We start from the raw sequence: 27,976 nt of genomic DNA on the forward strand, positions 1-27,976 counted from the left end.
TGACCCACCCACGCCGATGACGTACCCACGAAGAAGGAAACATTGCAGAAGCTCCACACCCATGACAACGCTGAACCACAACACAAATGAACACGATGAAGCTGAAATCAAATTTAGGGTTAGGGATTTGTAAATACATATGTTTTAGGGTTTTCATTTAGAGTTAGGGTTTTGGTCAGCGTAAAAAAAATTTTACCAAAGCTGGGTAAAAATATGCAAGCATTTTCAAGAAACCTCTCAGACGTTGACACATGGTAGTCAACGTCACTGCTTAACGGTCAATGTCCAATTGAGGCGTTCGGGACCAACATTGCAGGATTTTATAAAACTGGAGGACCAAATTTGTGAATTAAATTATCGGGGGACCAAATGTGAAATTGGAACTAAAGTGGGGGACCAAAAGTGCAATTTTGCCTAAAATTTTTAAGTGGATTTCTTAATTTAATTTTTTTTCCTCGTATTACTTTTTGTAGTTTCCAAATATAATGTAGAAATTTATATATAATTTTTGCTCCAATAAAAATAAATTTTAGAAATTTTAAAAAATTCACTTTTATATATTTTTTATTTTCATTTAATTTTGGTTTAATTATGTATTAGATAAATATTATATTTTATTGCTAAAAAATAGTTTCTTATCGTTTCTTGCAAAAGATACATTTCTTATTTTTAAAAAACTCTTCTTGGTCATAGATTCGCTCTAATGAAAAAGCAATTCCAATAATAATAAATTTTAGAAAATTTTAAAAAATTCACTTTCATATATTTTTTATTTTCATTTAATTATGGTTTAATTATGTATCAGATAAATATTATTTTTATTGCTAAAAAATAATTTCTTATCGTTTCTTGCAAACGATACATTTCTTATTTTTAAGAAACTCTTCTTGGTCGTAGATTCGCTCTAATTAAAAAGAAATTGTAAGAAAAAATTTATTCTATTAAGAAATCCTTCAAGAAACTTCATCAAAGAGATGCTCTAAGACTCATATTTCAATTTTGTTTTTAATTTTTTTTTATATCTCTTTGTTCTCCTGAGAGAGAAGCTAAGACTCTTTTTTTTATTATAATAAGATTGACAGGTATCAAGATTTTAATTGAGATTAGTTTAGTAATTTTTGTTATACATTTCTTTATTACTTAGATAGATAACTAGATAGAAAAATAGACGAGCTAGCTTTGGCTGCATAAGTGTCAACCTCTGTGCAATAATTTTCCACCCAAAACAAAATACCACTTTTTTTAATTATTTTATCGTTTTAATTAAGTCTCTTCTCTAGAAACAAAACTAAGGTTCCTCTTCCACGTAGAGAAAGAAAGGAAGATTTCTCTCTGGGAAAAAAAATTAAAAAAAATCCATTCTTCTATCTGACACCCATCAAATCAATTAGACCCTTTTCCTATTCTCAAACACAAAAAATGAGCTCATTTCCCTCTTGTCTCCGTAAACCCTTCTTTCACCAAGAAGGAAAACCTTTTCTACTTCACTTTCTCCTTCTTGCTGACTCGTCTTCTTGGTCTCTCCAACAGAAAATGCAAACCTCGACTGTTGGTGGCTCGTCTTCTCAGCCTCTCCAATGGAAAAAGCAAACTTGGTAAGAAAGTTCTTTTTTTAATATGGGATTTTAAATCTTTGACATCGGATATTCGATTCCTTTCCTTCTTCTCCTTCTCACCCAAAAAGGCAAGCATTTTGTTGTGGTACTGGTAAGCTAATGTTTTTGAATTTCACTTGGTATTTGAGATTTTTATCTTCTTCTCAACACTGATAAATTTTCTTCTTCTTATAACTGATAAAATATTGTTTGGGTGTTTTACATTTTAGGGAAATTTCCTCCTCTGTTGTGTCATAAGCAAGTTTTGTTAGCATTGTCACTTTTGATTTTTTTTTTTGTGAATATGTTTGTGTTGGGTAGTAGAGGTAGAGAGACTTGTGTTGTTAGGATCTTTGGGTGTTTCGGTGCGCCTCTTGATTTTCTTCATTACCTATTGTGAATGTATTTTTTTTCTGCATTTGAGTTTAACTAACTTTTTAAAGTCAAATGTTTCTCTTGATTTGTCATTTTGATCTTTTTCTTATTGTGTTGTGGAATTATTTCTTTGATTGTGTTGGACAGTTTGTCTAAATATGTACTCCTCATGTGCCTCCTTTCATTTCTATTTTATGGCTTACTTTCTTGCAACATGTCTTTATGCTATAGGAAAATGGTAGTTCATTTACTTGATCTGATTACTAATGTATTTTTTGTGTCTTCTAGACTCTAGAGAATCATCACTAAGAATGGCTCACAAACTTAGCTATATCAAGGACATAAATGACTCGAGAAACATGGAAAATAGTTGTCAGAATTGTTAATATTTGGAGTAGGAGGAATACATCACGACTAATACTAGACATGATTTTTATGGATAAAGATGTAAGATTTCTTATTTTGATTGTAATTGCCATTTGTATTTGGTGATCATTACATTGGCAATGTATTGTGTTTGATCGTTTCATTGTCTAGAGGGACAAAATACATGCTCAAGTAAAAAAATTGGGGATAGAAAAATGGAAACAACTTTAAAATGGTGTCTTTTATATTGCCCAAAATTTTGAAGTAAAAACTATAGACCAACAACTCATGCATACAAGTTGGTTTTTGTGAAAGGAATGAAAGTCAAGGATTAACACATCCTAATGGTTCTTAGTAATTAATCTCCTGCAATACCCTTCCCTTTCTTTCTTTGAGTGAAACAAGCCACTGAAATGGTCTTTCCTCAATCAGATTTCTATTGTAAATTTGATACTGAAATATTTTCTATTGTAATCTAGTGAATTTTTTGTGTTGTGTCTTAATAGATGCAAAAAGCTGTTGAAATAGAACTCCTGACCAAATTTCCATATGGAGGCATGTATTTAGTCTGTTACATTGCTTTTGAGGAGGTCTGAATTAAATCTAGGCTAGGCTTTAGAAGTTGGTAAATTTTATATTTTGGCTTTTAATGTTGCAAGAAATGGTTTTGTTTTTATATTCTAATGTGTCATGAATGTGGCGTCCCCAAAATAATGACTGGTTTGATGGTAATAATCTAAATAACAAAAACCATGGTAATAATTTTTTTTTCTTCTTTTTCTTTTTCATTTCTTTCTCTTTTCACCATAACAAGGTTTAGAAGGAAAATCCTCACTATAGAGTCCTGAATGGCCAGTTCACAACTCTATTCGGAGTCATTTCTTTCTTATCACTCGTGATCTCTAAACTATTTTGCTGTTTCAAAAGGAAGAGTATATCAGCCATTACTTTAGGTCGTCACGTGAAAATAAAAGAATAAAATACGGTCGATAAACTTTTTTACAAATAATTTTGCTAATGCTTTCTTTTCAAATAACAAGATTGGTCATAAATGCATTCATCATTTAAAGCTGTCCAAAATATGGGAGTTTTACAAAATACACAGTGTCATCCAGAGCAAAGGTGTCCATAGTGGTGGCTTCAGCCACATGTATACAATCATCAAATTCCTATACATCAGGTCTACCCATACAAAAACAAAAGAGTAAACCTAACAGTCAGTCCTAGATACACCCACCCTCAAAAGTATATAAAACTAATCCATGGAACTGTCCACTACGATGAAGAGCCTCCGCTGATCGCCATCTCCCCCGGGCCACTATCCTCCGTAGAATCTGCCTCAGATGCCGACATGACTTCCTCGGGAGAATCCACCTCAAGAAGTGGATCCTCATCGCCCTCTAGAAAGTCAAGAGCATCCACAGCAGGCTCAGGAGGTAGCTCCTCGGGATCCTCCTCAAGGTCTTCCTCGGACGACGTTACCTCAATCAATTGGACTGGCTCCACTAGACGATATGGTGTAGGCGTGGGTAGTATCCACTCCACCGTGCGCTGAAGCGTCCGTGCAGGTTCATCTGGATGCACCAAAGAAGTAGCCGTGAATCGAATGGTGCCCCGAAATCGGCACCTCGTGTTGCCTTTGAGGGTCTCCCAAGCTCCCTCTAGGCACTCCATCTCCACTCGATCATGGATTAGCTGTGCCGCCATCACGATCTACAAGAAGGAAAAGAAAGGGGTAGACTCTTTCACAAGAATCTAACTATGCCGCAACACAATGCGTCTCATAACCACTACGTGCAATTAAAAGGGGTATCTTAAGGCTTTTCATCTCTGGTAATCGATTACACAGACTTGGTAATCGATTACCAGAGGCTAAACTCGAATTACACAGCCTCAGAACATGAAATCTGCAAAAATGCACTGTGTAATCGATTACACATACTTGGTAATCGATTACCAGTGACCCATTCCTCTGTGTAATCGATTACACAGACTGGTAATCGATTACCAGAGGCCTCCACCATCTCTTAGTTCCCTTTTTAAGCCTGGTAATCAATTACATCCCCTGGTAATTGATTACCAGAAGCTCCCTTAACTTCCTGACCTCGTTTTCAAGCCTGGTAATCGATTACACCCCGTGGTAATCGATTACCAGAGACCATCTTAGCCTCCTGTCTTCATTTTTAAGCCTTGTAATCGATTACCCACCCTTGGTAATCGATTACCAGAGGCCATAACCCACATGTCAATCAAAGTTCACAGCTGGCCAGCCACCACAAGCCTCCTTGCTTTGTGGTCTTTGTTCCTTTTATCTGTTGACTGCCAGGAGCTCGCCTGTTTAGGTACATCACAGGTTCTCACTGACTGACTATGCCCGGGTTGGGTCGGGATTGGTCAAGCTTGGTTTTGGGCAATAGCACCCCACCTGACGTCCCCAAGGTCTCCTGACCCCCGCGACATATCTCCAAGTACCACTCTGTGGTCAACGAATAAAAGCAGGAAGTTTCACCCTTCAACACTTCCTCATCTCAAGCTTGTAGGATTATGGGGTACCCATCACATGTGGTACTAGGTGGCGGTCGGGCGATGGTGCACAACAAGTTTTCCACATCCACAAAGCGCGCATAAACCCACCATCCCCTGTTGCCCACCTCCAACTGAGCTCACGTACTCCCACGTAGCCCATATCCTCGTTTCTCTCAACACCGGGTCCCCATCAATCCTCCCAAGCTTCCCCAACATCAAAGTAATACAACATTCAAACAGCACAAGCTATCACAGCCAAGCAAAATAGGGCAAAGGCAGAAAACTCTGCCCAAAACACCAACCAAAATCACAGCTTTTCACATACAAATACCCCAGAAACATTTCCTTCGTTCCCATTCGTTAACCGTTGGATCAACTCGAAATTTTTACTGGGAGTCTCTAGTACATGAGCCTACATTTTGACCGTTGGGATCTACTAGCAAACATCCAGAACTCATTCTGCACTACTCTTTCCACAGCCAATCACACACAAGCATTTTTCTACACAAAGCCAAAATCCTGCTGCACCTATTTTGACAGCAAAATTCTGCATAAGTGCAGATTTCGAAAATCACACTTCCCCTCATCCAATCTTGCCCAAATCAATTTCTACAAGTCCCAAATCATGTATCAATCATGTCTAACCCAAAGTCAAGCTTCAAAACACAGCAACACAGAATCTAGGTGTCCAATACCCCTCAATTCAATGAGTTTTCTAGGTTTGAGAAGTGAAATTGAGAATGAGGTAAATTTGGAGCAAACTCTCACCTCACACAAGTCTATAACATCAATCTAAACTTGCTCAAACTGGATTTACACCTAAAATTCCACCGAATCAAAATTTGACTCCTCAACACCCAATTTTGCCCTAGAAATGGCTCTTGGTTCACTTTGGTCATTTGTTTTTCTCTCTAGCTCAGCTTAACCTTTCTCACATGTTCTAAATGGCATTTCAAGCTAGGGTTAACTCATTTTAACCTCCATTTACCACAGAATCCAGATTTAGCCTTTCAACTCTCAAAGCCTCACTCTTTTTCCACTCATAACACCACATTCTCACTTTCTAACCCTAGGTTAACTCTACCTTTCATCTCTAACAGTTTTCCATAAGCAATTTCAGCACATAAACATCACAAGCATCATCATAAAAACCCTAAAACTGAATGGGTAAGCTTAACTCATCCAAACATGGCAAGTTCAACAAGCTTTCAACAAGAGTCTTCACAAATAACTATCATGAAGCAGAAAACTAACAAAACTACCCATCATATCTCCCAAAACCCTATAACCACGAAAATCAAAGGAGAAAGAAGTCCACCCAAACCTGAAATTTCGAAGTCCCACTCGTAGACACGCACTTCACGACTCCGAAAATGCTCTCCTTTCGCGATTTGGAGCAGAAATGGGCACCAAAGGTCGAAGCTTTGTTTGGAGCTTCAATGGAGAATGAAGGAGAAGAGAATGGAAACGTGAGAGAGAGAGAGAGCTTCTGAATTTTTTTCTTGGCTGAGTGAGGAGAGAGAATATAGCTTTTTGGTTTTAAATAAAAGGGTTTTCTCTTTTTCTATTATTTTATTTAAGCAATGCCACATGTCTCCATTTGAGTGGAGCAAAAAGGGCCCACTTTCTCTTTTGATTGTGACCCATACTCAGCCACAAAAAGTGAGAAAAATCTGACCTTTGAAACGCTAAAATCCTGCCTCGGTTTGCTTGCCGTTTCTCTGGTTCCAATTCCTCGTGTTTCTCTGCGTCCGTCAGGGCCAGTTTTCGAAAGTAGGCAATATATATATCAAAACGCTCAGAATAAAACCCCGAGCGTGGTTTAGAGGTTGGTTTCATTAAATTTTAAGTCGCACGCAAAACGATGATTTTTAAACTAATTAATTAAGAATCAACCCATAACCTCCCAGTTATGGGCTTCTCTTTCTTAATTAGCCTAACCCGCGTATCTTGCCCCCACTATTCCTACTTCTACTAAGAACATATAGGCATATACACTGAATAATACTTATATATATAATCATTCAAAATACATCGTTTCCAAAAATTCCGGGTAGAAATCTCCAGGATGTTACAATGAAAAGCAGAGTTAATCAGTTGTTGAACTTAACCTAGTGTTGATTTAGTGATTATTACATTGTCATGATTGTTTTCGTTTAGATTCTAATGAAATTTATACTTTAGTTTGAACTGCTTTGTTGTTGGTAGGTAACATAACTTTAGTTACCTCATTTCTTTGCTTTTTGTATATTAATGTTGTTATTATGATTCCTGTAATTAATAAAGTATAATACCACAAGAATAAAATATGCCTCCTATCATGTTCATGCATAAGTAATGAAAGATAGTAGTAGTTTTTTTGTTGTCTCCTTATATTGACTATCTGTCTTTCATTTTCATATAAAGAGGAGGAGCAACCCTTCAAGAAGAGTTTGAAGGAGGTATGGAACATTCACATGTTGGTTAATCTGTGACTATTTTGAAGAATATCTGGACTGGCTGTTTACTTATCCATATAAGTTGGGTTGCATTAGACCTGATTGTTATTAAGGATGTCCATGAAGTTGACTTTATATTGTGTAGTGAAAAATTAACATTTTTTTATATTGTAGTTATTGACATTACATTTTTTTTTTATTAAAGTGTTGGTTTGACAAAGACAAAGGAAGGCAAATTTGGGACTTGTTCATGGGTTTTAATGGAGGCACTTTGGTGCCAGGTAGGTGAACTATACCTTTTTTTCCTATATGTATTATAATAGATTGTTTTTGTAGAATTGCTCAACTCTTTATTTGTTAAAGAAAGGGTTCTCTGAATTTGAGGACAGAGAGGCCTCCAATAATAGAATAGAAGAATAGGATAATTTTCCCTCCCTTTCCAAGACCTTCTTACATCCATATATAAGACAGAGGCAAATATTCTAACAACCCACTGAGTGCTAACAAATTTCCTCTAGCATAATATGTTTTTAGAACTATCTATATCAATATTCCCCATAATAACCTTTATTTGCAATATATAAAATCAGAGTTCCTATTAGACCTAACATCGACTCTTGATGGTCTATTAGCATAAACTTGGGCTTCTTCAATTGGATTATGAATTGGAAACTTCTACATAATTGGCTCGTCGGTATCAATACCTTCCCCATCAAAACCAATCTTGTCCTCAAGGTTGTGGATGGCACATAACTCATCCCAATTTCCCCCAAGAAGTGTCATCAAGGGAAAGACCACACCATTGGACCAAAGCTTTGGGGGTGAGAGCACTATTAACCTCCACGATGCGAAGGTTTAGAATAGTCAAAGGAGTGACTAAGGGATCATTGGCACGAGATTGAGGGGGAATGTGTTAAAAAGAAGTGGGAGAAGGTCCCAAATGCGGCTTCAAAAGAGAGCAATGGAAAACATTATAAATTTGGTAGGTAATGGGCAAAGCAAGCTTGTAAGCCACAATCCCCACCATCTCCATAATCTGATATGGACCATAATAACACTTGGAAAGTTTATGGTATTTGGTCCGAGAGATAGAAATTTGGCGATGTGGCTGGAGTTTAACATACACCCAAGATTCTACTGCTAGTGTCGATCAGTCTGAATCTTCATAAAAGCTTGAGCCTTAGAAAGATTCTGGAGAATTAAGGTGAAAATTTCATCCTGAGAAAGAAGGACATCATTGCAAGCAGCCACAAAAGATGTTTCAACCATATAAGTGGGTATGGATAGAGGGTGTTTACCATATATAACCTAAAATGGAGAGAACCTGGAGGAGGAATGATTTGATGTGTTATAATGATATTCAACCCAAGGCAAAAAATGAAACCATTGAGAGGGTCTATGATAGAGGAACACACGCAGGTATTGTTCTATAGTACAGTTCATAACCTTCATTTGCCCATCCGACTGAGGATAATAGGTATAGATTATGTGGAGGTGGTTCCATTGAAATTGAACAAGTCAGCCCAAAAACAATCAACAAATATATGGTCACAATTAGAAAGAATACTCGTGGGCAGTCCATGGAGTTTGCAAACCATATTTACTAACAATTATGCAAACTTATAAAGCTAGGGGGAAACGTTGTTCATTTGTTAATGGCTTCCTTGGAGCTGCCCTTCTGAACCTATCCAGGTGTATCGAAGAGGGAGGTGGAGGCGGTTTTGGAGTTGGTGCAGACTTGCAGAGTGGCATGAGAGGAGTGTCATTAGTGGATACATCTTCTGATGAGGAAGAGGTTGGATCTTCTTTATTTCCAGTGAAGGAAAATGCCTATTCTTTGTCCCCAATCTTTGGATTGGCCTTGGTAGCCCTTGTCTTGACTCGTCGGGGAATTGATGAAGGAAGAATGGATGCACGTGGTTCAGCTACAGGTTGAGCCTTCTTGGCTTTTTTGGTTTTCTTGGGAGTAGGTGAGTCAGCTACAACAACTTTCCTTTTCTAAATGGCCACTTGTACCAACCCTTCATTATCATCATTTGTCTCACTTAAGTCCTTCAACCTTTGTGTGATTGGACTTATTATGGGTGGACACTCAAGAGAGGATGCAACAGACTCGTGCCTTCTTTTGGTCTTGTGTTCCTTGGCCAAAATCACATTTTCTTCTTCATCCCTTTAGGATTGTTTTCTGGTTTTCTTCTTCTTTTTCTACCCAACATTGATCTTCTTAATTTTTCTTGCCATGCCAAAGCTATCCAGACCAAGGCCTTCAATAGGAATGGACTTGGCGAATCTCTTTTGTTTGGCTTGTTGATGGCGTGCACATCCACTTCTAGAGCCTCCTTCAAAGTTTTTTCCAAGGCCACCTTCATAGCCTTTAAGTTGGTTTTTCTAAACTTTTGTTGTTTAGCGACTACTAAACCTTTAACTATTAAGGTATGCTTGGAGTCCTCGTCCATCTTGTTGAACACATGATAGACTCCTTGATCCCATAAAAGCTTGTTAATGAGGGTTGCATAGTAGATGTCGTCCAGACCACCTAGGCCCTTGAGGTTCCTCAGAATGTTGATATATATCATGTGTGGAAGGTCAAATGGTAGGTTCTTCATCAAGTGAACATCATAAACATGTGGAGGTCAGAGAGGGTTTATCTTGGAGCCGACCTTGTGAAGTACACTCTGGTTTCCTAGATTTTCGCCTTCCCATACATTAAGTTGTAAAAGATGGTCTTCTGAACACCAACCCTTTTAAAAGTTCTTTGTAGAGAGCTCTGCTGACATGAGAGTCATAGTTCTTCTCCCCAACCTTCTTGGTAGGTACTGTCCTCATGCAAACACCTTGTTGCTTTAGCAATGGCATCGATGACAATACGACCTTTACTCCCAAAACCTTAGAGGCTATATGGTCTTCTTGTTGACAAACTCAACATGTCGCCAGAAGGTCCTTATCAGTTCAGGGTAGATGGTTTGGGGTTCATTGAAGAAATGACTTACCACAAAATAGCTAGGTTTCAATCAACTTTAGACCCAATTTTTCGAGTTCTTGGATGTCAAAAAAGTGTTGTAGAGGCCATTTGAGAGGGAAGAAGTCTAGGGTTTGGAAAACTTAGAGGGAAGTTCAAGTGTTTGCAAGGAGAGTGTAGGTCCAAGAGTTTAAAAATATGAGGTTTTTATAATGGGATTTTTGGCTTTTTCAAGCACTTACAACGTTTCGCGAAGGAAAACAATGTGTTTTATAAAATGCATGACATATAGTCCATGTATTGAACATTGTGAGTGTATGATAATGGCTAATGGATGACATGCCCTTGGATGCATTAGTGGACGACATATGGATATTAAATTAATCATTTACAGAGATCATTCCAAGTTAACTCTTTAACTTAATCAACCTTTCTTCAGTTAATGATTTTATAAAAATATCAGCAACTTGTTCATCAATGGGTACAAACTATAAATCCACTGTACCATTTTGAACATGATCTCATATAAAATGATGTTTAATTTTTATATGCTTTGATTGGGAATGCAATGCTAGATTTTTTGAAAGACTTATAGTATCTCTATTATCACAATAGATAGGAATTTTACTCTCATAGATGCTATAGTCTTCAATATCCATAGAAGTTGAGTGCAACAACTTGTTGTTGACATGTATTTTGCTTCAATAGTAGATAATGCACTTGATCCTTGCTTCTTGCATATCCATGTGACTAAGTTGCATCTTATCAAGTGAAAACTTCCACTTGTACCTTTTCTTTCAATTTTATCACCATTATAGTTTTCATTGCAATAGCTTGTGAGTCTGAAACTTTCTCTTCTTTTGAACAAGAGACCAAGGTTAGAAGTTCTAATTAAATGTCTGGATATATGTTTAACTGCAATTAAATGAACTTCCCTTGATCCTTTTTGAAATCGAGAACATAAACAAACACTAAACATTATATCATGCCTGGACGCAGTAAGGTAGAGCAGTGAGCCAATCATTGCTCTGTATTTGGTCTCGTCCACCTTCGTTGATTCCTCGTCCAGTCCAAGATGTGTAATGGATGCATAGGAGTCTTCATTTCTTTTGCATCACTCATATTGAACTTCTTTAATAGTTCTTTTACATACTTGGTCTAATGAATATAAATGCCTTGTGGTGTTTGCTTTATTTGCAATCCTAGAAAGAACTTCATGTTGGATCAAGTGGCCTCAGAATAATTAAAAAGGGGGGGTTGAATTAATTATTAATGAACCTTTACTAATTAAAAATTTATCTTTTTTAATGTTACTAGATTCAATTAGGCTTTTACTATAATGTTAAGAAAGTAAAGAACAAAAATAGAAACTTAACCAAAAGTAAAAGCGATAATGGAAGTGCACAGTGGAAATTAAAGAGTGTAGGGAAGAAGAAGACAAACACAAGAGTTTTATACTGGTTCGGCAACAACCCGTGCCTACATCCAGTCCCCAAGCGACCTACGGTCCTTGAGATTTCTTTCCAACCTTGTAAAATCCTTTACAGGCAAAGATCCACAAGGGATGTACCCTCCCTTGTTCTCTTTGAACAACCAAGTGGATGTACCCTCCACTTGAACTGATCCACAAGAGATATACCCTCCCTTGTTCTCAGTTACAACAACCCAAGTATATGTACCCTCTACTTTTACCACAAAGGATGTACCCTCTAATGTGTTAAGACAAAGTTCTCAAGCGGTTAGTCCTTTGAAACTTTGTGAAGGGGAAACAAAAGATATCTCAGGCGATTAGTCCTTTGAAATCTTTTGTTTAAGGGAAAGGAAAGAATCAAAAGAATTCTCAGACTGTGTCGTTTTGAATTCTTTGACAAGGGAAAAGGGAGACACAAAAGAATTCAGGCGGTTAGTCCTTTGTTCTTTTGGAAAAGGGAGATGAGAGACACAAAAAGAATTCAGGCGGTTAGTCCTTGTCGAATTCTTTTTGGCAAAGGGAGAAGAGAGACACAAAAGAATTCAGGCGGTTAGTCCTTTGTTCTTTTGGAAAAGGGAGAAATGAGACACAAAAAGAATTCAAGCGGTTAGTCCTTGGCGAATTCTTTTTGACAAAAAGAGAAGAGAATGAAAAAGATGAATGACACACTTTTGTTTTCTGTGAAAGAACAAGGTTTAGAAACCAGAAAACTTTGAAAGCTTTTGGCAAAGGAAGAAGGAGAAGTAGAAGTTCAAAGATATGTTCAAAAGTTAATTGGAAAACTTATGTAAGAGTTTTCGAAATGCAAGTCAAGGTCTTGCTTTTATAGACTCTTCATGTATGGTCAAGAAAACCATTGGAAGAGTTATAACCTTGAGAAAAACCTGAAAACCATTGGAAGAGTTACATCTTTTGATTTTTATTCAAAACTTGTCACTGGTAATCGATTACCAAAACCATGTAATCGATTACACAAAGCATTTTATGAAAATATATGACTCTTCACAATTGATTTTGAATTTCAACGTTCAGATACACTGGTAATCGATTACCAATATATTGTAATCGATTACACCATTTTGAAATCAATTGGAACGTTGCAAATTCAGTTGAAAACTTTTGAAATCAAACTTTGCCATTGGTAATCAATTACAGGAAACTGGTAATCAATTACTAGAGAGTAAAAACTTTGGTAACTTAGAAAATTTTGAGAAAAACTCTTTTGAAAAACAAAATTGTGCTGTTTGTTTTTTGAAAGATCTTTTCAATACTTCCCTTGTGAAGTCTTCTTCATTTCTTCTCTTGAATCTTGAATTCATCTTCTCTTGAATCTTGAAATCAAACTTCTCTTGATTATTGAAACTTGTTGACTCAATCTTGAAATCATTCTCTTGGGTTTTTTGTCATCATCAAAACTACTTGAATCAACTTGATTCATCATCATGAAGCTTGCTTCTAAACTTCAGCTCACCCATCATGCTCATTTTGAACTCAGTCCATATTAACTTAGATAAATCTTCACAAAGCATTTCATTAGTGGCACCAAAGATAATGTTGTCCACATATACTTGTACTAGTATAAATTGAGACTTATAATTCTTTTGAAAGAGAGTTGTGTCAACCTTTCCTTGTTCAAAACCATTTTCCAAAAAGAATGAACTTAGTTTTTCATACCAAGCTCTAGGAGCTTGTTTAAGTCCATATGATGCTTTGTTGAGTTTAAAAACATGTTGAAGAAGGGTTTCACTTTGAAATCCAGGAGATTGTTCAATAGAAACTTCTTCTTGGATTAATCCATTTAAAAATGTGTTTTTTAGATCCATTTAATACAACTTCATATTACTATAGGTTGCAAATGAAAGTAAGATGCGTATTGCTTCTAAACGTGCAATATGTGCAAAAGTTTCTATGTAGTTTATACCTTCCTATTGTGAGTCACCTTTAGAGACTAATATTGCCTTGTTTCTCACAACCTCACCATTTTCGTCCAATTTGTTATGAAATATCCATTTTGCTACAACTACCTTATTTCCTTTCGGTAATTCAACAAGCTTCCAAACATCATTCTGTTGAAACTGGTCAAGCTCTTGCATCACTTTCATCAGTTATCGTCTTGCATTGCCTCGTTGATGTGTTTAGGCTCCACCTTGGAGACTGGTGCAGTGTGTCATTGTGTTTTTAATGACAGTCAAGCTTGAACATGATCTGTTGGATCACCTATTGTCATACCCTAATTTCGTCCGGGGACCTTTGCTCGATGACGTGCGACCATTCTTTGGTCCTCGTGAGGTGCTTGGCACCCATCATTAGGCAATTTGTGAAATTCCAGGACATGCCGAAAAACCAAAAAAATATTGATGCACAATCCGTAAGTTTCCGTGACACACCGGAAATCAAATGGAAGCATCGTTGCATAATTAAGTGAGGTTCCGTAACATTCCGTAAGTCAAAAAGGGGATGATTATGTAATCCGCAAGGTTCCGTAACATTACGGAAAGAAAACAAGTATCGTTACGAAATTCGTAAGTTTCCGTAACTTTACGAAAAAAGAATCACCAAAAAACAGCAGAGGGGGGTGTACTTAGTAAAAATGGGGGTGCAAATAGCACCCAGGCCCACTTGGGCCCTCAGGAATATTCCTCCAGAAGGCGGTTGCTTCTGGAGGAAGCAACCTTGCTCGCCTGGGCGAGCTGAGCTCGCCTAGGCGAGCTGGGCGGCAACCACCTCCCCTATTTTGCTATAAATAGGGGAGGAAGGCAAGAAGGAAGGGGTTCAGCCCCTTAGGCACTTCTCTCTCTTTCGAATTTGCTTGGAAAAATTGTTTCCGTGAAGAAAATCTAAGCCGAGGCGCTTCCGGAACGTTTCCGTAACGTTTTCCGTGAGGAATTTCGCAAAGATTTCAACCGTTCTTCGACGTTCTTCATTCGTTCTTCATCGTTCTTCGATTTTCAACGGGTAAGTACCTCGAACCAAGCTTTTCGATTCATTCTATGTGCCCGTAGTGGTCCACATTGTGTTTCGTGCATTTTTATTCTCGTTTTGTTTACTTTTTATACCCCCTGTTGACGTGCTTAAGCCATTTTACTTAAGTCATTTCTCGCTTAACTTAAAAATAAAATAAATTTCCACCGAACGTTTGAATTGTATTATCCATTAACTTCGGTTAAAATAAATTCCGACCGTTCGGTCGTGCCGTAACCACGTTGGAAATCAAAAAGAGGTAAAAAATAATATAATAATCAAAAAGACATCTTTTAGTAAAATAAAGCGGAAAATCAAGTGGACGTTTTCTCTTTGGGATTTCTCATTCTTAATCGAATTGATTAATAACTAAAGTGAAACTAAAAGGCTAAAATCAATTCGCCTAGTCAAGCTCGTCCAAAAAAATAGGCTTTTGAAGTTTGTCATTTCATTTCCTCACTAAGTAAAATGGATCATTTTTAAGGTCCAACGCCTTAAAATGATCACCTCTTAAAGTAAAAAAGGAATCACTTGATAAAAAAGAACTACGTAGGTCTGATTTTCTCATCCCAAATTGAGGAATACGTAGGAGCAAAGGGAAACACCCTTGTCGACCACAAAAAAGGGAAAAATATAAAAAGGGTATAAAAGGATATAAGGACATAAAAAGGAACGTAAAAATCAAAGTCACGTTTGCACATTCGATTAAAGGCTGCCGTCCCTTGGGGCGGACGTGTGGGGTGCTAATACCTTCCCCGTGCGTAAATACAACTCCCGAACCTTTCACTTAAAAGTTCGTAGATCGCGTCTTTTCCGGTTTTTCCGACGTTTTCCTCAAATAAACATTGGTGGCGACTCCGCGCGTATTCCTTTCGTGGAACACGCATCCCGCGAGTCTCGCGTCGCCCTCCCGCCGAAGGGTAGGTTGCGACAGTTGGCGACTCCACTGGGGACTGTTTTTAGAGAGTTAGGCCATTTAATTTTGTGCAATGTTTTACCGTGACTTACCCCTTTGTTGGTTTCCTTTCATTATGTTCTTGTGTATATAAACTCTTTGTTGCTTTTAGTGCGTTTTAAATGTATGCATGAAGTAAATATTTATTCATTTGATGCACACAAACACCAACACTATTTGCACGCACTGTGAGTGAAAAAGGGCCCTATACCCGGGTTCATGGGAGCATAAGGAGTGGAGGTGAATCTGTAATCATGCTAGGTCTCCGACTTGCTTGATTACAGTGAACCCTCATCTAGAGCTTTTCTCTTTGAAAACCTATTGTTGCTAGTAGTCCCTACTGCTACAATATGTTCGTCAAAGGGGATGATACCTCTAGAAACCATCAAGAGAGATATAACTACCTTGGGAATTATTGCTAAAAGCCTAGTTAGTTCTCTCCCTTATAGGTCCCTTCAATAGGGGCACGAAGCAAACACGCTGCGTGCCATTTTTCACACTGCCATGCATGAGTATCATATACCCTTTTGCTTATGTTCGGTAAATATTGTCATACTGTGCACATTCCCGCATTGTGTCTTTTGCATAGGCATTGCATATGGGTTCTGTCTTGATCCCTACTGTAAACAAACCAACGGAGGGTCCGTGTCGCCTTCTTAAAAACGTGCGTTGGGGCATTTCGCTACCCCTAGATGTCGTATCTAAGAAGGTGACAAATTCCCCGGACCCCCGTATTCGTTTTGCATCTGTGTCATATGCATTTTTTCATGCATTCATCCATCCCACCCATGAGATATCGGAGTTTTGATTTGCACCAGCTTTTGTCTCACTTTAGTAAGCATGGGAACAAATCAAACCGGCAAGAGGTTCTACCAAGTCAAGGTCAAAAGCCCAGATACCACCAGCATCAAGGAATTAGGGCGGTTGATGGAACCCCTCCAAATGCAAGCTTTCCGCAAGACTTACGGAAAGATCTTAGAGTTGACCATAGCAGAGGTGTCCATAGAAGCCATTGCATCACTCACCCAATACTACGACCAGCCTTTGAGATGCTTCACATTCGGAGACTTCCAATTAGTACCAACCATTGAAGAATTTGAAGAAATTCTAGGATGTCCTCTCGGGGGAAGAAAACCATATCTTTCCTCCGGATGTCTCCCCTCTTTGAGCAGAATTGCAACTGTGGTCAAGGATTCAGCAAGAGGTTTGGACCGCATAAAACAGACTCGGAACGGCATAGCGGGCCTACCACAGAAGTACCTAGAAGACAAGGCGAGGGGTATGGCCAATCAAGGAGACTGGGTCCCGTTTATGGATGTGTTAGCTTTGCTAATTTTTGGGGTCGTCCTCTTTCCAAACGTGGATGGTTTGGTAGACCTAGCAGCAATCGACGCTTTCCTTGCCTACCACCATAGCAAGGAAAGTCCGGTGGTAGCTGTCTTGGCAGATCTATTTGACACATTTGACCGAAGGTGCGAGAATAGTAGCGCACGGATCATCTGTTGCTTACCCGCCCTCTGTGTTTGGTTGGTTTCACACTTGTTCCAACAAGACACAAGACATCCATGTCCGCTCCTGAGCCATCGCTCGTGTACTGAAAAGAGGAGAATGGATTGGGACCAGCTCTTGGCCGGGATAGGAGGTAGAACAATCAGTTGGTTCCCCCGATGGAAGGAAGGAAAAGAAGGAGTCCTTTTCTCATGTGGAAGATACCCAAACATTCCGCTGGTAGGAACGAGGGGTTGTATTAATTACAATCCCACGCTCGCTATAAGACAACTAGGGTACCCCATGAGGGGAACACCGACGGAAGAAAGCATGTCTCCTTTCCTTGTGAGGGATCTCGGCGCACAAAATTCCAAGACTATACAAAGAATCCATAAGGCATGGGAAACCCCGTTAAGGAAAGATCAAGAGCTTAGAGGCATTCGTAATGGCATCATTGGTGGGTACCACGAATGGCTGAAAGTTCGCATACGAGGTTTAGATTGGCTCGCCAAGTTAAAAGTCGTCAGCGAAGAGAATTTTGAAGCACCGAAAGAGGACGAAGAAGTCCAAGCTCTCAAAAGCGAGTTAGGAAAGGCAAAACTCGCCAAGGAGAAGTTCAAGTTGGCTGCTACACACGTTCGGAAGGAGTGTGCCGGGTTACGGGAAGAGAATGCAATTACCGCAAGAGCCCTTGAACAAGAGACCAAGAGGGCTCGCAAGGAAGAGTATGGCCGGAACAAATTTCGCGGAGCTCTATGGGGTAGCAATAATGAACTCAAGTTACGAAGGGAAGAAAGGGACCAGTCGCGAGCACATAGCATGGTTCTGAAAGAGGAGTTGATTGCTTGTTCAAGGTCCAAAAGAAGCTTGTCTCAGCGTTTATGCGAGACAGAGACCAACATGTTAGCTATCATCGCCAAGTACCAAGAAGAGTTAGGTCTAGCCACGGCCCACGAGCATAGAATCGCGGATGAGTATGCCCAAGTATACGCGGAAAAAGAGGCTAGAGGAAGGGTGATCGACTCTTTACACCAAGAGGCAACCATGTGGATGGATCGGTTTGCTCTTACCTTGAACGGGAGTCAAGAACTTCCCCGATTGTTAGCCAAGGCCAAGGCGATGGCAGACACCTACTCCGCCCCCGAAGAGATTCATGGGCTTCTCGGCTATTGTCAGCATATGATAGACTTAATGGCCCACATAATTAGAAATCGTTAGGAAACTTGTATGGTCTCTCAGACCTTGACTAGATATGACTTCCTTTTTGAAATAAAATGAGTTGGTCCCATGTTTCTACTCCAAAAAGCTTGTGCAAATCAAATCACTCCTACATCTCATCTCTAGCATGCATTTTCTTTCTTTACCCACTCCTCACGTTTGGTTTTTTAGGGAGAAACACCATAACTAAACGCGCCGCAAGGGATCCCTATCGCACCAGATCCAAATCTAGAACGATGGGTGATCAAGAGGAGACGCAGGAACAGATGAAAGCCGACATGTCGGCTCTGAAAGAACAAATGGCCTCCATGATGGAGGCCATGTTAGGTATGAAGCAGCTCATGGAGAAGAACGCGGCCACTGCCGCCGCTGTCAGTTCGGCTGCCGAAGCAGACCCGACTCTCTTGGCAACTACGCACCATCCTCCCTCAAACATAGTAGGACGGGGAAGGGACACACTGGGGCACGATGGCAGCCCTCACCTGGGATACAACCGAGCGGCTTACCCTTATGGATTGCCGCCCAACTATTCACCACCCATCTTGCAAGAAGATGCGGGCCACATTGCTTCTCCCGTCCATGAAAAAGAGCCTCCTCAGCAGCCCGACGAAGTCCATAAAGACCCTCAAGATTATGCTCGGAGGGATGTCGAGTTTTATCCCCCGATCCCCGAAGGGCCGGCACCAGGCACGTTGCCTCAACCCAACATCGCAGCATCGCCAATAGTTTTATCTATGGAAGGGCCGCCCCCGGCAACTGAAGAAAGGAGGAAGCTCGATCTCCTTGAGGAAAGATTGAGGGCATTGGAAGGATTTGGGGACTATCCGTTTGCAGACATGACGGATCTTTGCTTAGTACCCGATGTTGTTATTCCCCCGAAGTTCAAAGTGCCGGACTTCGACAAGTATAAAGGGACGACTTGTCCCAAAAACCATCTCAAAATGTACTGCCGTAAGATGGGCGCCCATTCTAAAGATGAAAAGCTGTTGATACACTTCTTTCAGGATAGCTTGGCCGGAGCTGCGGTAGTGTGGTACACTAATTTGGAAGCTTCCCGTATCCGTACTTGGAAGGATCTGATTACCGCCTTCCTAAGGCAGTATCAGTACAATTCTGATATGGCTCCTGACCGTACTCAACTGCAGAATATGTTCAAGAAAGAGGGTGAAACCTTTAAAGAATATGCGCAGCGATGGAGGGATTTGGCGGCACAAGTAGCTCCTCCCATGGTTGAGAGAGAGATGATCACCATGATGGTAGACACTCTGCCAGTGTTCTACTATGAGAAGCTAGTGGGTTACATGTCGTCCAGCTTTGCGGATCTGGTGTTTGCCGGGGAAAGAATCGAGGTTGGGTTGAAGAGAGGAAAGTTTGATTACGTTTCCTCCACAAACGTGAATGCCAAAAGAATCGGGGCGACAGGGGCAAAAAGGAAAGAAGGAGATGCCCATGCCGTCTCTTCAACACCCGCGTGGGTCAAACCCCAGCAAACACCTCATGGTACCCATCAGTACGCGCAACATCACCCAAGCTTCTCGGCTCATGCGGGGAACGCCTCTAGTTCAACACCCGTGCAGCCTAAGGCACCCACCCAGAGGGAAGCTCCCCAAGTTCCAACTCCGAACACGACTCGACCGGCCGGTAATTCCAACACGACAAGGAACTTCCCTCCAAGGCCATTGCCGGAATTCACCCCGCTCCCAATGACGTACGAAGATCTTCTACCATCCCTCATTGCCAATCATTTGGCCGTGGTAACTCCCGGAAGGGTCCTCGAACCCCCTTTCCCGAAGTGGTATGACCCTAATGCAACTTGCAAGTACCATGGGGGTGTCCCGGGGCATTCCGTCGAAAAATGCTTGGCCCTTAAATACAAGGTCCAACATTTAATGGATGCCGGATGGCTGACTTTCCAAGAGGATCGGCCCAATGTGAGGACCAACCCGCTCGCCAATCATGGAGGGGGAGCAGTTAATGCAGTTGAATCCGATAGGCCCCACAGGTCTAAACCTTTAAGAGATGTGGCAACCCCTAGGAGGTTTATCTTTGAGGCCCTACAAAAGTGAGGTGTAATTCCCCATAGTGGGTGTAAGGAGAATTCCTGTCTGCTACATTCCGGCGAGATGCATGACATGGAGACGTGTTTGGAAGTAGAGGAATTGTTACAGCGGATGATAGACCAAGGTCGACTAGAAGTCGGCATTGAAGGAAAAGAAGAGCAGCACATATGCATGCAATCTACGGAGGGGAGCGGTGTTGCGAAGCCCAAACCCTTGGTGATATACTTCACTAAAAGTGCAGCCTCGCAAAAGCCCGGGCACCCCTTAATGGCCAAACCTGTTCCTTTCCCATATCAAAATAGTCACGCGGTCCCGTGGAGATATACACCTCCGGGGAAGAAGGAAGAAGAAGTCACTGACGTCAGCTCGCTGTCAGCTAAAGTAACAAGTATCACGGGGCTGAGTGGTGTGACCCGTAGTGGTCGTATGTTCGCACCTCCGGACCTACCAGTCCAACCCGCCGACGTCAAAGGAAAAGGAAAAGTGGTGGAGGAACAAGATGGCGAAGCACCCCACGCTTCGAATAAAGATATTCCAGCAAAGGGGCCCCCAGAGAAAAAGGATGGTAGAAAGGAGGTGTCGCTAGAGGAAGCCAGCGAGTTCCTTCGCATAATTCAGCAGAGCGAATTCAAGGTTATCGAACAGCTCAACAAAACCCCGGCTAGGGTCTCGCTGCTGGAGTTACTTATGAGCTCCGAGCCTCATCGGGCTCTGCTAGTAAAAGTGCTGAACGAGGCTCACGTGGCCCAAGATATCTCGGTAGAAGGTTTCGGAGGGCTGGTCAACAATATCACTGCCAACAACTATCTTGCCTTCGCCGAAGAAGAAATCCCCGCCGAGGGGAGAGGGCATAATAAGGCTTTACACGTGTCAGTTAAGTGTATGGACCATATCGTAGCCAAGGTACTCATCGATAATGGTTCCAGTTTAAACGTGATGCCTAAGAGCACTTTGGAGAAGTTACCATTCAATGTTTCCCACTTAAAACCAAGTTCAATGGTGGTTCGGGCCTTCGACGGCACTCGCCGAGAGGTTAGGGGAGAGATCGATCTCCCAGTACAAATAGGCCCTCACACCTGTCAAGTCACCTTCCAAATAATGGATATTAACCCCCCCTACAGCTGCCTGTTAGGGCGCCCGTGGATCCACTCAGTGGGAGTCGTGCCGTCTACGCTCCACCAAAAGCTGAAATTCGTAGTGGAGGGGCACTTGGTCATCGTGTCAGGCGAGGAAGATATCTTGGTAAGCTGCCCATCCTCCATGCCTTATGTGGAAGCCGCAGAAGAATCGTTAGAAACTGCTTTCCAGTCTTTTGAGGTGGTCAGCATTTCCTCCGTGGACTCCCTCTTTGGGCAACCTTGTCTGTCCGATGCAGCGGTAATGATGGCCCGAGTTATGTTGGGGAACGGTTTTGAACCCGGGATGGGTTTAGGAAAAAACAACGGCGGCATAACTAGCCTGATAAATACTCAAGGAAATCGTGGGAAGTATGGTTTAGGCTATAAGCCCACTCAGGCAGACATGAAAAGAAGCATTGCGGGAAGGAAGAACAATGGTCAATGTTCGCGTTGGAGACAAGAAGGTGAAGGAAGCCCGCCCTGCCACATAAGTAGAAGCTTTATAAGTGCGGGTTCGGGAGACAAAGGTCAAGCGTTCGCGATATGCGAAGATGATATTCCGAGTACTTTGGATTTGGTATGACCATGCTCTCCTGATTTCCAGCTGGGAAATTGGCGAGTGGAGGAACGCCCCGGCATTTACGCAACAAGCATAATGTAAACCTTTACGGTTTTAAAAGCTCTATAGTTGGGCCTAGGCTTTAGAGTTTTTCCTTTTGTTAAGGCTTTGTGTCTTTTGTTTTTGAATTTATAATACAAGGATCTTGCTTCATCTGTTCCTGGTCTCTACCCATTCTCATTCATTTGCATGTTTACTTCTTTTTCTAAAACGGCAGATTCGATGACGAGTCCCCCGAAGGTACTAATACCTGGGACCCGTCTATCGACTTCGAGCAAGAGATGAATCAAACGGAAGATGAAGGAGATGAGGATGTGGGACTTCCTTCGGAACTAGAAAGAATGGTCGCCCATGAGGACCAAGAAATGGGGCCTCATCAAGAAGAAACAGAGCTAGTAGACTTAGGAATTGGCAGTGGAAAGAGGGAAGTAAAGATAGGTACAGGCATTACCGCACCTATCCGTGAAGAATTAATAATCCTGCTTAAAGACTACCAAGACATCTTTGCTTGGTCATACCAAGATATGCCCGGTTTGAGTTCTGACATTGTGCAGCACCGATTACCTCTAAATCCCGGGTGTTCCCCGGTAAAACAGAAATTGAGGAGGATGAAGCCCGAAACATCCTTGAAGATAAAAGAAGTGAAGAAGCAATTTGACGCTGGATTTCTGGCCGTCGCTCGGTATCCAGAATGGGTTGCCAACATCGTACCAGTTCCTAAAAAAGATGGGAAAGTACGAATGTGTGTAGATTATCGGGACCTGAATCGGGCCAGTCCCAAGGACAATTTTCCTTTACCACACATCGATATCCTCGTAGATAACACGGCCAATTTCGCTTTATTTTCCTTCATGGACGGTTTCTCTGGTTACAATCAGATAAAGATGGCGCCCGAGGATATGGAAAAGACTACTTTCGTCACCCTGTGGGGAACGTTCTGTTACAAGGTGATGTCCTTTGGACTCAAGAATGCCGGGGCAACTTATCAACGGGCCATGGTAGCTTTGTTCCATGATATGATGCATCAAGAGATCGAGGTCTACGTGGACGACATAATTGCTAAATCTAAATCTGAGGAAGAACACCTTGTCAACCTGCGGAAGTTGTTCGAAAGGCTTAAGAAATATCAATTAAGGTTGAACCCCGCTAAGTGTACCTTTGGGGTCAAATCAGGGAAATTGCTTGGTTTCGTTGTAAGCCAGAAAGGGATAGAGGTAGACCCTGAAAAAGTGAAGGCTATCCTTGAGATGCCGGAACCCCGTACAGAGAGGCAAGTCCGAGGTTTCCTGGGGCGTTTGAATTATATTGCCAGATTCATATCGCAGCTCACCACCATTTGTGAGCCGTTGTTTAAACTCTTGCGCAAAAACCAAACTGATCGGTGGAATGAGGATTGCCAAGAGGCTTTTGGAAGGATCAAAAAGTGCCTAATGAATCCTCCCGTGCTTATGCCACCAGTACCTGGAAGGCCTCTCATTTTGTACATGACAGTCTTGGACGAATCAATGGGATGTATGCTGGGGCAACATGACGAATCCGGGAAGAAAGAGCGCGCTGTTTACTACCTAAGTAAGAAGTTCACGACCTGTGAGATGAATTACTCCTTGCTCGAAAGAACGTGTTGTGCTTTAGTATGGGCGTCCCTTCGCTTAAGGCAGTACATGCTGAGCCATACTACCTGGTTGATATCCAAAATGGACCCGGTCAAGTACATCTTTGAAAAGCCAGCTCTCACAGGACGAATCGCCCAGTGGCAAGTCTTGCTATCTGAGTTTGATATAGTCTACGTCACCCAAAAGGCGATAAAAGGAAGCGCTTTGGCAGATTATTTGGCCCAACAGCCTCTTAACGACTACCAGCCCATGCATCCGGAATTCCCGGATGAGGACATCATGGCCTTGTTCGAGGAAAAGTTGGACGAAGATCGGGACAAATGGACTGTATGGTTTGACGGAGCGTCAAACATTCTAGGTCATGGCGTTGGGGCAGTGTTGATCTCTCCGGACAATCAATGTGTACCTTTCACAGCCAGGCTAGGATTCGACTGCACCAACAACATGGCCGAATATGAAGCATGTGCCCTAGCCGTCCAGGCAGCAATTGACTCCGATGTCAAATTACTCAAGGTGTACGGCGACTCAGCGTTGGTAATCCATCAGCTGAGAGGGGAATGGGAAACTAGAGATCCCAAGCTGATACCCTACAAAGCCTACATCAAGGAATTGGCTAAGACTTTCGATGAGATCTCCTTCCATCATGTTCCCCGCGAGGAAAATCAAATGGCGGATGCACTTGCTACGTTGGCATCTATGTTCCAGCTAACACCGCACGGGGACCTACCCTACATTGAATTTCAGTGTCGTGGCAAACCCGCACATTGTTGCCAAGTGGAAGAGGAACGGGACGGAAAGCCTTGGTATTACGACATCAAGCGGTATGTCGTAAGCAAAGAATACCCGCCAGAGATTGCCGACAACGATAAAAGGACATTGAGGAGGTTGGCAGCCAGTTTCTTCATGAGCGGAGGCACACTGTATAAGAGAAATCACGACATGACACTCCTGCGATGTGTGGATGCCAAGGAGGCAAATCACATGATCGAGGAAGTCCATGAGGGCTCGTTTGGAACGCACGCCAACGGGCATGCTATGGCCAGGAAGATCTTAAGAGCAGGTTATTACTGGCTTACCATGGAAAGTGATTGTTGTGTCCATGTGAGGAAGTGCCACAAATGTCAAGCATTCGCGGATAATGTCAATGCCCCACCGCATCCCCTGAATGTCATGTCCGCCCCTTGGCCTTTCTCCATGTGGGGAATAGATGTCATCGGGGCCATTGAGCCCAAGGCCTCGAATGGTCATCGCTTCATCCTCGTAGCGATAGATTATTTCACCAAGTGGGTCGAGGCAGCTTCCTACACCAATGTCACGAGGGGTGTAGTGGTCAGGTTCATTAAGAAGGAGATCATCTGCCGATATGGTTTGCCAAGAAAGATTATCACGGACAACGGCACCAACCTGAATAACAAGATGATGGGGGAAATGTGCGAGGAGTTTAAAATCCAGCATCACAATTCCACACCCTACCGGCCAAAGATGAATGGAGCCGTGGAAGCAGCCAATAAGAATATCAAAAAGATTATCCAAAAGATGACCGTGTCATACAAGGATTGGCACGAGATGCTCCCATTCGCGTTGCACGGTTACCGGACTTCAGTGCGAACGTCAACTGGGGCAACGCCGTTCTCATTGGTATATGGGATGGAGGCGGTGTTACCATTTGAGGTAGAAGTCCTGTCATTAAGGATCTTGGAAGAATCCGGATTAAAGGAATCAGAGTGGGCTCAAACACGCTACGATCAGCTCAACCTCATTGAGGGTAAGCGCTTAACGGCCATGAGTCATGGGCGCTTGTACCAGCAAAGAATGAAGAGCGCGTTCGACAAGAAAGTACGCTTACGCAGGTCCATGAGGGAGACCTTGTGCTAAAGAAAATGTCCCATGCTGTCAAGGACCACCGAGGGAAATGGGCCCCGAACTACGAAGGGCCTTTTGTTGTGAAGAGGGCTTTCTCCGGAGGAGCCCTGGTGCTTACCAACATGGATGGCGAAGAGCTACCTTCACCCGTGAACTCTGATGTCGTCAAACAATATTATGCTTAGAAGCTGGGGCAATTAAGGATGTCGCTGCATGTTCTCTATCTTTATGCGTTTTCTAGATTTCCCCCCAGGGATTTCCGGTCCGTTGTATCTCTTGTTACGATCTTTCAAAGAGATGAACATAGATTTGAGGCTTTTAGTCCTCACGTTAGTTTCACACCTTGCGTTAATTTGTGATCGCCTGAGCCCTTCCGCTCAGTTCATGGGATCCCCCAAGCGCTTAATTAGAATTGAACCTGAACCAACTTTCCCTAAATTTTCTGCGTTTGAAAACATTCATGCATACGCATGTATATTGTTGTGGTAAAACAGGGGCAGGATCACCTTGGGCTACCTTCTGGAGTGAAGACAAAACATGAACGGCAGAAACCAATCAAGGTAGGGTAATGATGCGGCCAAGATTGGCCATACCTGGTTGTTTATTACTTGCAGGTACTTAAGGATGAACGCAAGCGGGGATGGGGTCACGATCGACCGATCGTTGCCCTTCTCTGTGCGAAACAAGCAGGGAATGTCGCTGCAAGGCAGCCCCGTATCCTTTGTATTTTGCAGCTTTCTTTTACTATTTGTTTGTTTTAAAAAGGAAAAGAGTAATAATAAAATAAGTAATCAACGCCTAATTCTAACCTAAGTAAGTTCAAGTTAGGCAAAATGCTAATCCATGAGAAGGGAGGGGACATGATTAATGTTCCCCTCAAAAAAAAAAAGTGCAGGTTAGCTCGCCTGGGCGAGCCACCCCTGCACCAAATTATAAAAATGACGAAAGGGGGGGCGTTTTTACATTCAAAAACTTCTTTTCCCCCCTTTCAAAAGCCATACCCACGGGATTGACGAATTTGCAGCCCTAGGGTCATCCTTTTTCGCATTTTTTGATTCCGTTTTGCGCTTTTGTTCATCACCAACAAGTAAGTATTCCATCCCTAAGCTTTCTAGCTTTTCATTGGTGTATTTTGATCTCCTTTTGGTGCTCTAAATTGTGGGAGTGTGCTCAAATATATGGGGCAATTTTGATTTGTTTTCTTGCTTGATTAGGTTGAATTAGGGGTTGGTATGAGATGGCCCTAGGCCTATAATGCATTTTGAAACAATAGGACATGCCACATTGTCCCCGTTCTCTTGCTATTGATGCCTAAACGCGCGCCCACCAAGTGTTCGGTGAAATGCCTCAATGGCATTAGCGTGAGACAACCCATGGGGTATTTTGGTTTGTGCATATTTTCTATTTTTTTGGAATATGTATTCATTCCCGAAAAAGGCTAGAGTAATTGCCCCACATATATCCTAGTCCTAGAAACTGAAATTTTATGCAAAAAAAAAAAAAAAAGCACAAAAGGAGGTGCATATTGGGTAAAGTTACCCTTTTTTGGCCAGCAATCAGCTATGGGCCACGCTACAATATTTTCCCTATGCCTAGAGGGTTAGGAATTTTGCTCATCATAAATGTGTAGGTTTAGAATAGGTAGCAAAATACCTTTGGCAATTTACACTTTGGGTATGATAGCAAAATACTTGGATGTATGTACATATAATTTTTGGTAGTCAAAATGTCTCACAAAAAAATATACATAAATATGTTGCATGTTATGTAAAGAAGATACATTACCAAAAAATGTATACCTTTTAATTTGAATACAATTTTAGTCAGCAAAGGAAAATATATTTGAATTTGCATGCGGCTTTAGGTAGCAAAAACTTGAAAAGAGCATAAAATGTAGCACCTTATTGTGTAGATAGTCAAGATTCATCATGAAGTTTGTGTATGTATAGGTATTAGAAATACCAAGATGTGCACATGTGCAATTTTTGGTACCCCAAAATGCTTTGAGTATGCATGTATGTGAATTTAGCCAAGGAGGTGTGTGATGTAAGTAATAAATACACCTTGGAAGTACGTGTAAATAATCTAGGTAACGAAGCTGCCTTGATTGTATATGGGTGCATTTTTTTTGGTTAATAGAATGTCTTGTGCAAGAGAACGTTTGTAAGGAAATATGCGCATAAGCTTCCTCTAAATTTACATTGATGTTTGTATTTATGGGAGGAGGTTGTATGTCATTTTTGTTTTAAGAATAGTATCCCACTGGTAAAACTAACTTTCCAAATGTTTGCCTTCGTAGGAAATGGCCCCGAGGAAGCTTGCCTCAAAGAGGTCCAGGAAGGACAAGGCAG

At 41.6% G+C, this 27,976-nt stretch overlaps 1 long non-coding RNA gene across 2 annotated transcripts; it reads left to right on the forward strand.

Annotated features, from left to right (window-relative positions):
• The first annotated feature begins 1,193 nt into the window (after window positions 1–1,193).
• On the forward strand, window positions 1,194–27,976 carry LOC102666399 (uncharacterized). 2 transcript variants are annotated; one of them, XR_001387977.3, is made up of 5 exons: window positions 1,194–1,595; window positions 2,259–2,417; window positions 7,269–7,303; window positions 7,506–7,581; window positions 27,925–27,976. It is a non-coding gene; the product is annotated as an uncharacterized lncRNA (long non-coding RNA). The 2 variants fall into 2 exon arrangements; XR_005890995.1 differs by having other exon boundaries at window positions 1,194–2,417.

The sequence above is a fragment of the Glycine max genome, chromosome 4 (genome assembly GCF_000004515.6).
Source record: "Glycine max cultivar Williams 82 chromosome 4, Glycine_max_v4.0, whole genome shotgun sequence".
In the NCBI taxonomy this organism is placed as follows: Eukaryota; Viridiplantae; Streptophyta; class Magnoliopsida; order Fabales; family Fabaceae; genus Glycine; species Glycine max.